The sequence below is a fragment of the Geotrypetes seraphini genome, chromosome 1 (genome assembly GCF_902459505.1).
Source record: "Geotrypetes seraphini chromosome 1, aGeoSer1.1, whole genome shotgun sequence".
Taxonomy (NCBI): Eukaryota; Metazoa; Chordata; class Amphibia; order Gymnophiona; family Dermophiidae; genus Geotrypetes; species Geotrypetes seraphini.
Genome location: NC_047084.1, coordinates 50,769,361 through 50,784,559, shown reverse-complemented (window position 1 = coordinate 50,784,559; position 15,199 = coordinate 50,769,361). Strand labels below are relative to the sequence as shown.

The following is a 15,199-nucleotide window of genomic DNA, read 5'->3' as shown; positions in this document are numbered from 1 at the left end:
TTCTTGCTGTGAAGTTTCTCAAGGACACCAACCAATGCTGGAAAGACAATGAGCTATTTGACAGTGCTGAAAGAAAATGCAAGTCAGCAGAACACTCCATCTGGGAACCTAAGAACTGATAAAGTGATGCCAGGCTAATGCGCTGAGGCACTGATATTGATGTACCCGTGTGAAGAATGGAAACTTCAAGAAGAAAGTTCTAGAAACTATGCCTGTCCAGGGCCCCCCAGGGAAGAATAGAAGCGTGGAATAGGAGAGGGTTAGATAGGCAGTTGGTCTCTCCAATAGGATGATACATATTCAAAGCCAAGGGAATTGTCTAAGACTATGACACCTTCTGTATAAAACTCCCATGCTAGCGCAACCTATGGCATCTTTTGGACACATGTTTTGGACTTGTCCATTGGTGTCTCAATTTTGGTTAAGTTTGGTGTCCAATGTGGCTCAAATTTGGGGGTGTTCCTGGAGGCTGCATCCTAGTTTTCTTTTTACACTACACCTACGCCTCCATCCACCAAAACCGGGATGTGCAAATTTCATTAGGAAAACTGTGCTTATGGGCCAGAAATGTATTCTTACTCGGTGGCTTTCCCCTCAACCGCCGACTTTCCAGCAGTGGAGACTATTAATGATACAACAGATGCTATTGGAACGAAAGGCCATTACGGATCTGACCGCAAAAAAGGGTCGGTTGTTTCGTCTTTGCTGGTATCCTTTTAGCCTGACCCTGACTCCTTTTGTTCAACAACACCTTTGGATAGACTGATTTGAATATCATTCCCATACTACAGTGCTATGGTTGATTGTGTTTCTTGTGCTGCTGCTGCCCAGAAGGGGTGGGGGGGGATGGGGGGGATATGGGTTGGGTTTTGGAGTTGTGTTCTGATATACCCAACCTTATTTGATTACTATATTATTGTGTTTTTTTTATTGGTTGAATAAAAATTACTTTTCATAAAACTCCCATGCTCGGGCAGAGTTTATTTAGAGAAGCTGCGCCATACTTACAGAAATATGCTGGCACTGTTTGTATGAGGTTTTTTTCTCTCCATTGTATATGTCCAAATTGATTTATTTCTGATTTGACAAATGCTGCTATAATACTAATTACTAGAATAAAAAGTTATTTGCTTTGGAATATACAATGCAATCTTGTGGGTTTTATTTTTATATTTTTCCTTCAGGACGGATCCCCAGTGAGGTAAAGTAAACAGCCTTTTACTTCAATGTTGAGGAAGTTAATTCCTCCACCTGAGCATTGTGTATAGATGCATCTTCTTGTCCAATTTGTCTTGACTAGATTGTAAGCTCTTTTAAACAGGGTCTCTCTTCTATGTACAGCACTGTGTATGTCTAGTAGCACTATAGAAATGATAAGTACTAGTAGAGTCAGCCTGCTTCTAGGAGTAAGTTGCTAAACTTAGACTTGAAATTCCTTCAGGGACAGAGAAATACCTAATGTACTTGAATTTAACTCATGTTGAACCACTAACTGGCTTCTTTATTAAAGACAGGGTAGGTTAGTCTTGGGTTTATCCTACTGAATGCATAAAGATGTAGTCTTGCTTTTCCTTTGGCATTAGGAAATGAGAACTAAGTCCCGGCATACAATGGGGTAACTCAAGAGTAGATCAACCCTATCACATAAATCTAGAGCTAGCTGCATTCCTCACCCATGACAGCAACCATCATTCTCTTTAAAGCAGCATAAACACACTCTCTCTGGGTATACCCCATGAATGCAGTATATACAAGCAAACCTGCCTTTTATCAGATACAAAAAAGTCCACATCCCTGAAATAGTCTAGTTCAGTGGTTTTCAGGAGGAGAATGTGTTGTAGTGGTTAGAGCTATAGCCCTAACACCCCTGATGTTGTGGGCTCAAACCCTGGTGATGGCTTCTTGTGACCCTGGGCAAATCATTTAATCCTCCAGGACAGACAGGGAAAATGCTTGAAGCACCTGTATGCAAACTGCTTTGAGAATGATTGTAAAACTACAAAAAGGCAGTATACAAGTCCAAATCCCTCAACAAGCCTTCTCTCTTCCCCCCCCCCCCCCCCCCGATGGAAAGTTCCGGGCCAGCCAAGCAGCAATTAGCTGGCATGGAACCTTCTCTCCGTTGTCAGAATTGCGTCAGGGGAAAGGCTTATGGGTTGGCCGTGTGCATGTGAGTCGCTCTGCATGTGCCATGGCCCAAACCTGGGTGGAATTGCTGCTAGGGAGGGGGATGGAGTGTGTCATCTCCGGCAATGTGGCAGGGTCGGCTTTGGGGGTGGTGCAGTAGGCGGGCAGACAAGGAGGCATCCCCAGCAGCAGCTTCAGCAGGAGGGGGGCAGGCAGGGATCCCTAGCAGCGCCTGCAGCTTCTGTGCACAGATCAGCTTCAGGGAAAGGGGGTACTTGACACAGAAGGAAGGGAAGGGGCATGAACATGGGAGCACTAACTTGGGACATAGGAGGAAGGGAATAGAAAGAACTGATGTGTGTGAGTGAAAGATGTGCACATGGGGAAAGGAAAATTGGGCATAGATAGAGGAATGAGGTAGAGATGATTAGGGAATAGAAGGATGATATGGTGGTGGAGAGGGCAGATTGAAGGGGATGCAAGGGGGAGGAATGTTGGACATAGTAATGGAGGGAGAAATGAGCATGGGGCTAATGGGCAGTGGTGAAAAACGCTGTAAATGATCCAGAGGATGAGAGAGGGAGAAATGTTGGATGTGGCAGTAGAAGGGATGGAATCTCTTAAGACAGATGGACAGAGAGAGAAAGAGGGAGACATATTGCTAATAGGGGTGGAGGAAAGAAGAAGAAAAGTTGGACTCATGTTGTTTGGGAAGGGAATGGGATATGGAGGAGAGGAAGCATGCAGGAGGCAGAAATAAATATTGGAAATGCAACCAGAGACTCATGAAATCACCAGACAACAAAGGTAGGAAAAATAATTTTATTTTCAATTTAGTGATCAAAATGTGTCAATTTTGTGAATTTATATTTGCTGTCTATATTTTGCTCTTTATTTCTCTATAGTTGTTACTGATTGTATATTTTAAAGTCATCTGCTGAATACTGCTAGAGACAGCACCTCTTTGAAAAAAAACAAACCCCCAAATATAAATGATAATTAACATTTTCTCTGCGTACGGTGTGCTTTGTGTTTTTTAAATTTTGTGGTTACCAATATGTATTAAGATTATATTGTGTGTATATGAAAAATGGATGGAAGAATTTGTGTTACAGTTAGTACTAAGGATGGTTGGGAGGGAATCAGGGGTGGAGCTTGGATAGGGGTACATGGTTGCTATCTGTTAGGCTTGGCTTAAAGAAGTTTTGTAAAAAACACTGGTCTAGTTAATACACTATAAAAAAAAGTAAATTCTTATTTTTAACCAATTTATCAGGGGAAAGCGCGAACGCAGTCCCCCACTACCAGAAATTATGCAGTCGAGTTTCCCGCATTTGGGGAAATCGCAGGGGTCAACCCAACCAGAGTGCAATGGATGAGCCTCACCCTGGGAGAACCACCTTCCTGATCATGGTATCTCCCCTGCCAGGTAAGTATGAGCTCCTTCGCAGGGATCTGCCATGTCCCCCATCAGCCAACACTGTATGCATAAGGGAGGTAATTTCACAGCTTGCTCAACATAAATCTGTTAAAATAAGACCACTACTTCAACTTCTATTCAGTAATAATAAAATAGGTTTTATTTACATGTTAGGAATTAACAACAATTAAAGTGTATTTCAGATACTACATATTACTTCCCAGAATCCAATGCACATTGAACATTTGCATATGGCGACATGCTTTTAGAATTAAATACATTGTCCATGCTTTTGTATAAAAGCAGAGCCAGGCTAACAGTAGCTGGCATGCTTTTTCAAGACCTTTCTAACAAAATGGTATTTTAAGCAAACTCATAATTCTGGGTATATCATACTTTCATATTATCAAATTCTCCAATAGCAGTTCAATCTTTAATTTATGTTTTTATGAGGATCACTTCAATATAATACTACTCCTACAATATAAATACTACTCCTCCACAAAGTAATACCGGCACTTTCATGTTAGGCACAAAACCCATTCAGTGCTGAGGCTAATCAGGAGTGTTTCTGCAATGGAAGAGTAATGATTTTGTTTTTGCAAACCCCCTGAAGGATTCTACTACTGTGTATCATTTTTATAGCCCTAAAAAGCGTACTTAGCGCTGTGTAGAAGAGCTTGCAATCTAGCTGAACAAGGCAGACAGGACATATAGAGGTTAGGGAGTTTCTTGCAGAGAGAATGATAGGATGGACATAGGTAATTTTATGGCGAATGTGAGTTAAGGAGTTTAAGGCAGCATAAAAAATGTGGGCTTTTAGATTGGGATTTGAATACTGCTAGAGACAGCACCTCATGTAATGACTCAGGCAGTTTGTTCCATGAATACAGTGAACACAACAGAAATGTAAACAGAACCCAGACAAATGTTTCACAGTGCCCCTCCCCCACAAGCTAATCTAACTGATGAGGCACTGTGAAACATTTGCCTGGTTTCTATTTACCCTAGTGTCAACCCTTTACCAGCCAAACAGTTTTTTAAATCAAAAAGTTGTGATGCTCTAAGCAAGCTCCCTCCAACTACACTATTTCATTTTCTCTCTCTCCCACTCCCCAAATTTTTTCCTTCTAAAAACTGAAGAGGTGAGTTCCAAATGCTGTTTAGATCTGTAATTTTTTAAAATTAGTTCATACAGGAAACAGCCTGCCTATTTAGCCATTATGGTATATTATATTCAGTGAAAAAAAAATTCTTATGTTGGCTTGAAAATAAAAAACTCACATTTATCCAGAGATCAGTTTTTTTTATATACAGCAGGTTACAGAACTCACTTATTCAAATTGCTGATTTTATCCTTAAAGTGTGTCCCAACTGATCCCCCCCTACTCTCACTCATGATTGGGGGGGGATGATCATGGGGATATGAATAAACATTCCCATCTACTTACAAGCTACATTTTTTTCAATCCTTAACCTACCTGGGCTGGTGAAGAGCCTTGAGAGTCTGCACATGTTCAAGACTTGCTGGAATCCCAGAGAGGGCAAAAGCCAGAAGGACTTAAGCATGCGCAGATGCTCAAGGCCCTTCATCCCACAGTGTATTCCATTGTATAAGGCCTAGGGAATGGAATAGTCTTCCCGAGTATATTCAACGGCAGCAGAATATACAAAACTTTTTAAAAAAACTGTTTAAGCGGCATCTTTTCTGCCAGACATAATATAAGGTCTGAGACTATGTTATTAATGAAAAGGAGAAAATGATAGTAGGTGCTGGTCACCTGTATTTTATGATTTGCATTTTTTGTTTTGTATTGTGGGAGTATTTATTGTTGATGGTGTATGTATTTTTTTTAATGTAATGTTATAGTTTTGTATGAGTTTGTAACCCGCCCTAGGTAAGGGCGGGAAATAAATGAATAAACAAACAACACAGAGCATTGGCGTCGGCTTCCAGAGCATCGGGACTATAAGTGTGATGTCAGTCTGGGACGGGGGGGGGGGGAACGGGTAATGGAGAATAGGAGTGCCGGTCATTTGGGGGGGGAACGATAGGAGTGGGGGGTTTGCTTGGGTTTTGCGGAAGTCAGCAGTGTGCGATGGGGCTGGGCGCACAGATGCTCTTGGGTCTCCACTCTGGGTAGAAGGATGGCGGACGCAGTGGTGACTGATACGCAGAGGCTGGACTCAAAGTCGCAGGACCTGACGGACATCTATGGGCCACCTAGCAACTTCCTGGAGATCGATATCTTCAACCCACAGACAGTGGGTGTTGGCCGCAACCGCTTCACCACCTACGAGGTCCGCATGAGGGATAGCTGGGCATCTTCTGACACAGAATGAGCATTGTCTTCACATATTCTTACAAGAAGAAATGATCGATAGGAATTATGTACCTGGAAAAGTGCACCAGTAAAAAATTCTTCCATCTGCCTGCCTGCCTTCCCGTCTTCATAAATAACATTTATTTTTACACTAAATCTTCACTAGCATTCAACTTTCATTTTTCCAACTTTGCAGTCTGTATCATCTAATATAATAAAGAGCTAGCCGCGCATGCGCACTCCTATTTGCATGTTCCGTGCGTGTAGGTCTGTGGCCGAAGGAGTGCGCATGCGCGAGTCCCCAGCCTTGACCGTGGCTTGAGGCGTATGTGCCAGTTAGCTGCATCGGGCGACAGGAGCGGCTCTGGCTGCGGATGGCGGGAGGAGGGCTCATGGTCCTGCCGCCGCTGCCGCTCATGTTCACAGCGGCCTGCACGTCGCCGACTCCCCCCCTCCCGCAACAACCGCTACCGCTCCTGTTCTTCCCCTCCCTCCAGTCACCGCTGCCATTCCTATTTAAAATGGCCTGCTGAGGTTCGTGGCCGGCTATAGCGAACCTCGCAGGCCGCTCTCCACATGGTAGCACGTTCCCTCTGACGTGATCGCTTTGGCAAGCAGGGGTGCCAGGGAGACAGAAAGAAAGACGGACAGACAGGGGACCAGGGAGAGACACAGACACAAAGAATGACAGACAGCGTCAAAGGAGAGAGAGACAAACAAAAAACCCCCAGACATACAGACATCTATTCTGGGCGGCGGGAGGAAGGCAGTACGGAGTGCTGCTGGGAGGAGGACTTCGAGCTGCAGAAGACTGTTCCCAAAGCCCCTGCGGAGAGTTGGGCCAACCTCTCCTTCCTCACCGACGCCGAAGAAGCTGCAGGCCCCGCTCCCTGTCGCGCTCTGAGCACTCACAATTGGCTGAAGGGTGTCATGTCAGTGCTGCAGGTACAGGGGGATGCTTTTGTTGCAGAGGTGTGCTGGGGGGTAGACAGCTTTGCTCGGGGGGGGAGGGGGAAGACACAAGGGGGTCAGGGAGAGGGAAAGGGGTATGCTGGGGGCAGACAGCTTTGCTCTGGGGGGGCGGGGGAATGACACAAAGAATGACACACAGGGGGCCAGTGAGACAGACAGAAAGGAAGACATTCAGGCAGCGTCCAAGGAGAGACAGCCAGTGTCCAAGGAGAGAAAAACAAATAAACATAGACAGACAGCGGCCAAGGGGAGAGAGAGAAAGAAAGAAAGACAGACACACACATCTATTCTAGCACCCGTTAATGTAACGGGCTTAAAGACTAGTTATATATAGATAGATAGATAAGAGTGGTGTTTGTTGTTTTTTTTTTTGGGGGGGGAGGGTTGTGTGGCTTGTTGGCCACTTTCACTCTAATGGAGGTTCTGTGAATTTGAAATTGTAGAAAGCAATCAAGTAGCACTGTAATGAAACACATAACTGGAAGGAGGAAAATGGGGAAAAGTCCCCAACATTACAATTCCTTCCCGCTCTGTAACAAACATTACCAATTAACATTCAAGTAACTGCTCAAATGAGATACAAAAATGTGTGTAAACAGCACTAATCTTTATAGAGCTCATAGCTACTCATATATCCTGCTATCAAGCATAGATTTCAACCAGACTTTATGTGCTTGAATGTTTTTCTTTTAGTTCATCTGAGACAAAGAATTCTTCAAATTCAGCCTGATCTTAAGGCAGATGAAGCCCACTGACAGGACAGGGCTTTAGGACCACTAGACACATCTACAAGAAAGAAGATTATCGAGGTAAGAAACTAATCTTTCTTTCTAGTGCAGGTGTGCCCACAATTTTTGGGCTTGCGAGCTACTTTTAAAATGACCAAGTCAAATTGATCTACCAACAATAAAAACACTAAACATAACCCCCTCTTTTACTATGGTGCACTAGCTGATTTAGCGCGTGCTAAGTGCTAATGCACCCATTATATTCTTTGGACGCATTAGCATTTAGCACTCGCTAAATCGGCTAGCACGCCTTAGTAAAAGACTTCCAGTGTTCTCCCCAGCACTTTTCAGCCGGGCGCTCCGGCCAGCAAATTTAGATGCCCGCCCGGCTGTCATCTGCCAAATCCTGCTGCCGCCACTGCTTAACACGCAGCCTGAAGAGCCGCCGAAAGACTCCCGCCGGACTTTAAACAAAACAAAACCAAGCAACTCAAACCTGGCTTCCCTCCGAAACCGGAAGTTACATCGGGGGTAGGGAAGAGAAGCCGGCACGGACCATTAGAGCCCCGGAGCATGCGGGAGATAGGCCAGCCACGGAGGGAAGCTTACTTGCTCTTGCTTACTTCAGGCCTTTCTCGCTGCCGGGTCCTGCCTACTTTCTGTTTCCACGAAGGCAGGACCCGACAACGAGAAAGGCAACGAGAAGTAAGCAAGAGCAGCAAGTTGTAAGCTTCCCTCTGTCTCTGACCTTTGGGAGATAGGCCAGCCATGGAGGGAAGCTTACTTGCTCTTGCTTACTTCAGGCCTTTCTCGCTGCCGGGTCCTGCCTACTTTCTGTTTCCACGAAGGCAGGACCCGACAACGAGAAGTAAGCAAAAGCAGCAAGTTGTAAGCTTCCCTCTGTCGCTGACCTTTGGGAGATAGGTCAGCCATGAAGGGAAACTTGCAACTTGCCTTTGTCTGTAGCGAATCTGTCGGGTGTGTGAGACGGGGGTGGGGTGGGGTGGGGAATGGGAGGAGAAATGTTGCTGTACCCAATTAGAGGGGGAGGGGGAAGAGAAATGCTGGTGCTTCTGCTGTACCCAATTGTGTGTGTGTGTGTGTGGGGGGGGGGGGGTTAAGAGAAATGCTGATGATGCTGCTGCTGTACCCAATAGGGGAAGGGGGAAGAGTCATGCTGTTGCACCCAATTAGGGGGGAGGGTGAAGAGAAATGCTGCTTCTGCTGTACCCAATTGGGGGGGAGAGAAATGCTGATGATACTGCTGTACCCAATGGGGGGAGGGGGAAGAGAAATGCTGCTGCACCCAATTGGGGAGAGAAAGGGAAGGAGGGAGAAGGAAGATCAGGAAAAGGAGGAAAGAGATAATAATAATAATAACTTTATTCTTCTATACCGCCACAATCTTGCGACTTCTAGGCGGTTTACAATCAAGAGTGCTGGACATTCAGCGAAATACAATAAGTAGATATTCAGAGGAAATACAGAGATCAGAGACCTCAGGAGGCAATAGTATAGATAGGAGATACCATACCATGGAGTGGAAGAGAGAGATGTCAGGGCATATGGGGGGGGGGGGAGAAGCAGGGCCGGATTAAAGGATAGGCCCAGTAGGCACAGGCCTTGGGCCCGAAATGATCAGGGGGGGCCCGCCAGTGCTGTGCTTTGGGGCCTCACCCTTGCTGGATTCGCTGGCAGCAGCCTCATCATCATCCCGGGAGCCCCCCCAACCTGATCCGACACTCCTATCTCTCCCTCCTTCCCTCATCAGTGACGTGCCAGAGGGAATCACGGCAGGAGAAAGCCCTGAAGCAGCCTGCTTAGAATAGAGCAGTGCTGTTTAGAGTCTCGTGATGGGAGGGAGAGTAGCAGTCTGCCCTGGGTGCTCGGCCTTGCATCATGAACTTCTTCGGCTAGCAACAGCATTTACAATTCACTGCTGTTGCCAGCTTCAGGCCTTCCTCTCTGCCGGGTCCTGCCTACTTCTGTTTCCATGAAGGCAGGACCCGACAGAGAAAAGGCCCGAAGCTGGCAACAGCAGTGAATTGTGAATGCTGTTGCCTGAAGAAGTTCATGACGCCAGGCCTTGGGTGACAGAAGGAGGAAAGGGAGCAGAGGGGGAGAGACTTGCTGCACCCAACTGGAGGGAGAAAGAAGATGAGGGAGGGAATGAAATGAGATGCCAGGGATTGGAGGGAAGGGAGGGAGGAAGAGATGCCAGGACATGGAGGGAAGGAGGAAAGTATGCAAGACCAAGGGAAAAGGAAGGGGGAAAGGAAGGAGGAGATGTCAGAGCATGGAGGGGGAGGGAGAGATGGAAGAAAAGAAAAGGAGTGAGATGCCAGAGAATCAGGGAAGGGAAGATACCAGACTGTGAGGTGCAAAGGAAAGAAAGGAGAAGAGAGAGATGCCAGAGCATAGGGGACGGGGTGGTGACAGAGAGAGAAAAATGGAGAGGTGGTAGAGCTGAAATCAATCATGTACAAAGGAGAAGAGAAGGGGCACAGGATAGACAGTTTATTGAAGGAGCATAAAAAGAGGGAAGATGCCATATGGAACGGGGAGAGGGCGGACAGTGGATGGAAGGGGCTGATGCTGCATGGAAGACAGAGTGGACAGATGCTGGCTAGAAAGAAGAGTGAAGACAAGATGATTAAAGCAGAAATGACAAAAGGTAGAAAAAATTTTGTTGCTTTATGTAGAATCAAGTAGTATTGTATCTATTGATTAAAGTTTATAAATAGGAAATGGAAATAAGGCAGTTTTTGGGGGACTAAACCCCTTTCCTCAGGTCAGGACAGGATACCATAACAGCAGGGGTGCCCAAATGGTCACGCGCGATCGACCAGTAGATCGCAAAGGCAATGTGAGTCGATCACGTTGCCTTGGCAATCTTTTTCTTCCTGCCTCCCTGAGCCAGGCCAGGCGTGTACAAGCGCCAGACTCACAAGACTTCACCTCCGACTTCAATTCTGACGTCAGAGAGGAAGTTCTGGGCCAGCCAATCGCTGCCTGGCTGGCCTGGAACTTCCTCTCCGACGTTAGAATTTACATCAGAGGTGAAGTCTTGTGAGTCTGGCGCTTGTACATTCCTGGCCTGGCTTGTGGAAGCAGGGAGAAATCGGCATGGTGGCTTAGGGGATAGGGAAAGAATCGGGGAAATGGAGAAATTGGCGCGATGGCTTGGGGGGGCAGGGGAAGAGAGAAAGAAAGAGGGGCAGAAAGAAAAAAATATTGGATTTATAGTCAGAAGAAGGAAGTGCAAACAGAGACTCATGAAATCACCAGACAAAAAGGTAGGAAAAATTATTTTATTTTCAGTTTAGTGATCAAAATGTGTCTGTTTTGAGAATTTATATCTGCTGTCTATATTTTGAACTATGGCCCCCTTTTACTAAACCGCAATAGCGGTTTTTAGCGCAGGGAGCTTATGAGCATCGAGAGCGGTACAGGGCATTCAGTGCAACTCCCTGCTCTAAAAACCGCTATTGCGATTTAGTAAAAAGGGAGGGGGTATATTTGTCTATTTTTGTATAGTTGTTCCTGAGGTGACATTGCATAGAATCGTCTGCCTTGACCTCTTTGGAAACCCGCAGAATATAAATGATAATTAACATTTTCTCTGCGTACAGTGTGTTTTAAAAAAAATTTTATTGTTGGTAGATCATTTTGACTTGGTCATTTTAAAAGTAGCTCGCAAGTCCAAAAAGTGTGGGCACCCCTGCTGTAGAGCCATTTCTTGTATGACTGGATGAGCTATATTTATCTTTTTTTGTTTGTTTAAATTCATGCAGAAATAAATGGCTAGATTGAACCTAATGACTTTATTAACGCCTTTCCCTTTTTTTAACCTCTATACCATTTGAAAGAGGGCAAATACTTCTTAAATTTAGTAAAAATATTCTGGCACAAGTGTCAAACCTTAAAAAAGGAAGTCATATTGAGCATTGGAAAATAATAATAATAATTAACTAATAAAAATAGTACACATTTAGGGCTCCTTTTACTAAGTTACGATAGTGGTTTTAGCGTGCGCTTAGTGTGCAGAGGAATTGCCATGCGTGCTAGATGCTAATGCCAGCATTGAGCTGGCGTTAGTTTTCCCAGGTAGCGCATGGGGTTTGCGCGCGCTAAAAATGCTAGCGCACCTTAGTAAAAGAGGGGGTTAATTTTACCCACCACCAAATTTCCCCATCCCGCCCCACCCGGCTACTTTTTCATGCCACCCGGCTGGAAAAAATTTCTGGGGAGAACACTGACCTAAATTATGTAAACTAAGGAAAGAAAGGCGATTTAAATCTCATAAATATCTCAAACACAACCCCACACAGAACAAACGAACCTGCTCAGCAACGCTACAAGGCTCAAACATACATACACCCAACCATCCACAGCAGGAGAAACACTCAATCAAACAGAAAACAAAAAAAGAAGTGGAGAAAAAGCCTCTAGCTTTTGGGTACTCTAGCTGCTGTGTTACTATGCTGGATTGAGACATATCTGATGGACTTTAGCAGCTAAGTGGTTTTTTTGGGCCTAATGCTATGATTTCGGATCACTGTGCCTTTGGGTCCTGTTGCCACATTTTTTTCACGTGTGGGTACTCTAGCTGCTGTGTTACTACGCTGGATTGAAACATATCTGATGGACTTTAGCAGCTAAGTGGTTTTTTTTGGGCCTAATGCTATGATTTCGGATCACTGTGCCTTTGGGCCCTGTTGCCACATTTTTTTCACGTGTGGGGTTATGTACCCCTGGTGCTTTTGAACATTGACTTTGCAAGCTATTACAGTGCTTTCTTCACCCTACCGGTTTGTTTGTGTAGGAGTGTATGTGAAGTGGAGTTTTTTGCCAAATGAAGCTGAACTGAGGCTTTTTCTCCACTTCTTTTTTTGTTTTCTGTTTGATTGAGTGTTTCTCCTGCTGTGGATGGTTGGGTGTATGTATGTTTAAGCCTTGTAGCGTTGCTGAGCAGGTTCGTTTGTTCTGTGTGGGGTTGTGTTTGAGATATTTATGAGAACACTGACCTCCCATATTTATTTTTTATATATACTGTGTGCACCTCTTCTGTCCTCCAGACCTCGTTCCATTCCCCAATCAACATCTCTCTCTGTCCCTGCAGGAGTCCAACTTTTCTTCCTCTCTCCTCCACCTCTATTGGCAACATGTCTCCCTTTCTCTCCCTCCTCTGTTATGATGGTGAATCTCTCTGTTCTTCCTCAGGGTCTCTCCCCCTCTGTCTGCACCTTCCATAGCTAACATCTGCCCCCCTCTCTTCAGTCTCCACTTTATTTCAGGTTTCTCCTCTCTATCTTCCTTCTGCTAACATTTTGAGTTCTCCCACCTTTGGTCCAGATCTTTCTCTCTCTCACTCTGTCTTCCCCCTCCCCAGGGTCTGGCACCTCTCTTTCCTCGGTTTGGGGTGTTTCCCTTCTCTAACCAATCTAATAGTCCAGGATCTGCCCTGTCTTCCCCCTCCCTTTTGGTTCAAAGCTGCTTTCCGCCTCCCCTCCTTCAGGTCCTTTTGTCTCCCTCCCCCGATCCAGCATCTCTAAGGCAACCCCCATCCCACCGGGGCCCTCACGATGGGCACAGCCTTACCTCTTGATTGCAACTTGAGCTAATTCCCCTTTATGCCTCTGAAACTAGAGAAAACAGTATCAAACTTAAAATGAATACATTTCAAAGTGCTCAACAAACAGATGCCACAGGCAGCTGGGAAAGCACTCTGGAGGCTGTGACAAACCCAGCACCAGCACTAGTTCGGTCCCTAATAGGATCGGGTGCAGAAGAGCTGATCAGATTGATTCTGGCGCTCAACTTGAGGCTGACCTCCCTTGCCCCTATGATCAGAGCAGTAGTGATCTGGAGCAGAGGAAGGCAGACTGGTAACAGCAGCCTCCGGGCTTTAGGGCAGTTAGAGAAGCCACAAGGAATATAGCTGCATTAGATAAACCCAGGCAGAGAAAAGCTGCTTTAGAGCCAAAGCCCATCCCCCGCTACAGGCTGAAGGGGATTGGCTCTGAGCTGTTTAAAAGCAGGCTGAGACAAGCAGCAGGAGGAGGAGCGAGTGACCAGGGTGAGTCACTCCCACAGCCTAAGGCAGGTGAGGAGCTGTGGAGCAGAGCAGGAGAGACAACCGTGCCAGATTGGCCCATGCAGGATTTGGAAGAAATCCTTCCCACTTCAAACTTCCAGATTCCAGACCGTGTGGAAAGCATGGAGGTACAAGTAGCTGGCCCTATGCTAGAGAGCCAGACAGAATGTATGGAAACTGAATGAAGTGAGTAACTGGGAAACCATTAGTGGTTTGTGTTTTTTTTCCCTTTTGCCTATGTTTTTCTGCTGTGCAAACAAGTCTGAAGAATGTGAGATAGGTTTGGACTTTATGAGTATTTTTGGGTTAAGAATAACACTTACCTGAATCCTAAACTATGGAAGTGATTTAAAGTCAAGTTTGGAAACAAGAAGCTCAAGATAGAACATTTTAAGTTTGTGTTTTGAACTTTAGAAATCCTGCTGTGGCTCCCGTTCCTGAAGAGCTAATTAGCTTATCTCCCTCAGCTGTTTGTTTTGCCTGCACAGGGAGCTGAGGGAAAAGCTAATCCGTTTGCAAAAGCTATATTGCCTAAAGAGTTTTGGTTTAATTTGGATTTACAGCAAAGGTTTATTTCAAACTTTATTTGGCTGCTGAAATCTGCTGTTACATGCCTTTGATATTAATGCTGAGAGAAAGTTTGAATTATGAGTGAACACCAGTGTAAAGCAATCCTGAGTCAGAGCACATGACCTCAGGAATAATCAACTACAGGAGATTGCTGTTTTGTGATATCTTTATTTTACAATTGACTTTATTTTTGAATGAAATGCAAAAGTGATTTTTGTTTTATGCTGCATCTTTTTGACCTCTGGGTCAGAATAAACATCATATTCCTATTTGAAGAACTTGGTTTCACTGGTGATATTTGGAAACTCTTTGCTTGCCTTGTCTCTCATAGGCCTAGGCGGTCGCCTAGAGCCACCTGAAAAGTCCTGAAGGTACCCCTGGTTAGAGGGGACACGCCAGAATCCTTGTGTTTGTCACACAACAGCCCGCCGCTGCAGAGGGTTTGTGACAAGGCCTTACTGGAAGGAGTACTTTCCTAAATGCTATGTTTCAACAAGAGGATGGATGAGGGTACATACTTACTCTCTCATAGTTTATCTTCAAACTGTCCTTGTCTCCGTTCTTCCCTCTGGGCCTAACTACTACAGCTGAAAGTTAATTAAGGCAGCTTGCAGAGCAAACGTAGCAGGCTATAGTTGGCCTCTGTAGCACGTTCTCTCTGCTGCGGTCCCACACCTCCTGTAATGTGAGGGGCGGGACCACGGCAGAGGGAACATGGTACAGAGACCAACGGCAGCCTGCTACGTTTGCTCTGCAGGCTGCCGTAATTAACTTTCAACTGTGATAGGTCCAGAGAGAAGAACGGAGGACGCTGAGAGGGAAATGTGTCATCTGAGCAAGACAGTCGGGCGTTCACCTAAATTAGCTGGGCAGAGCGACCAGCTAAAAGTTGCTAAAGATATTAGGGAGAAGACTGGCTCAGCGATCTACCGGCATTGCCTTTGCGCTCGACCGGTAGATC

The 15,199-nt window shown here is 45.5% G+C and overlaps 1 non-coding gene and 1 pseudogene across 1 annotated transcript; one reads left to right on the top strand and one right to left on the bottom strand.

Moving 5' to 3' along the window:
- Positions 1-3,400: 3,400 nt before the first annotated feature.
- LOC117352758 lies at positions 3,401-3,564 on the bottom strand. Its single transcript, XR_004537822.1, has one exon. It is a non-coding gene; the product is annotated as a U1 spliceosomal RNA (small nuclear RNA).
- Positions 3,565-5,695: 2,131 nt separating this feature from the next.
- Positions 5,696-5,963, top strand: LOC117357466 (annotated as a pseudogene).
- Positions 5,964-15,199: the final 9,236 nt, after the last annotated feature.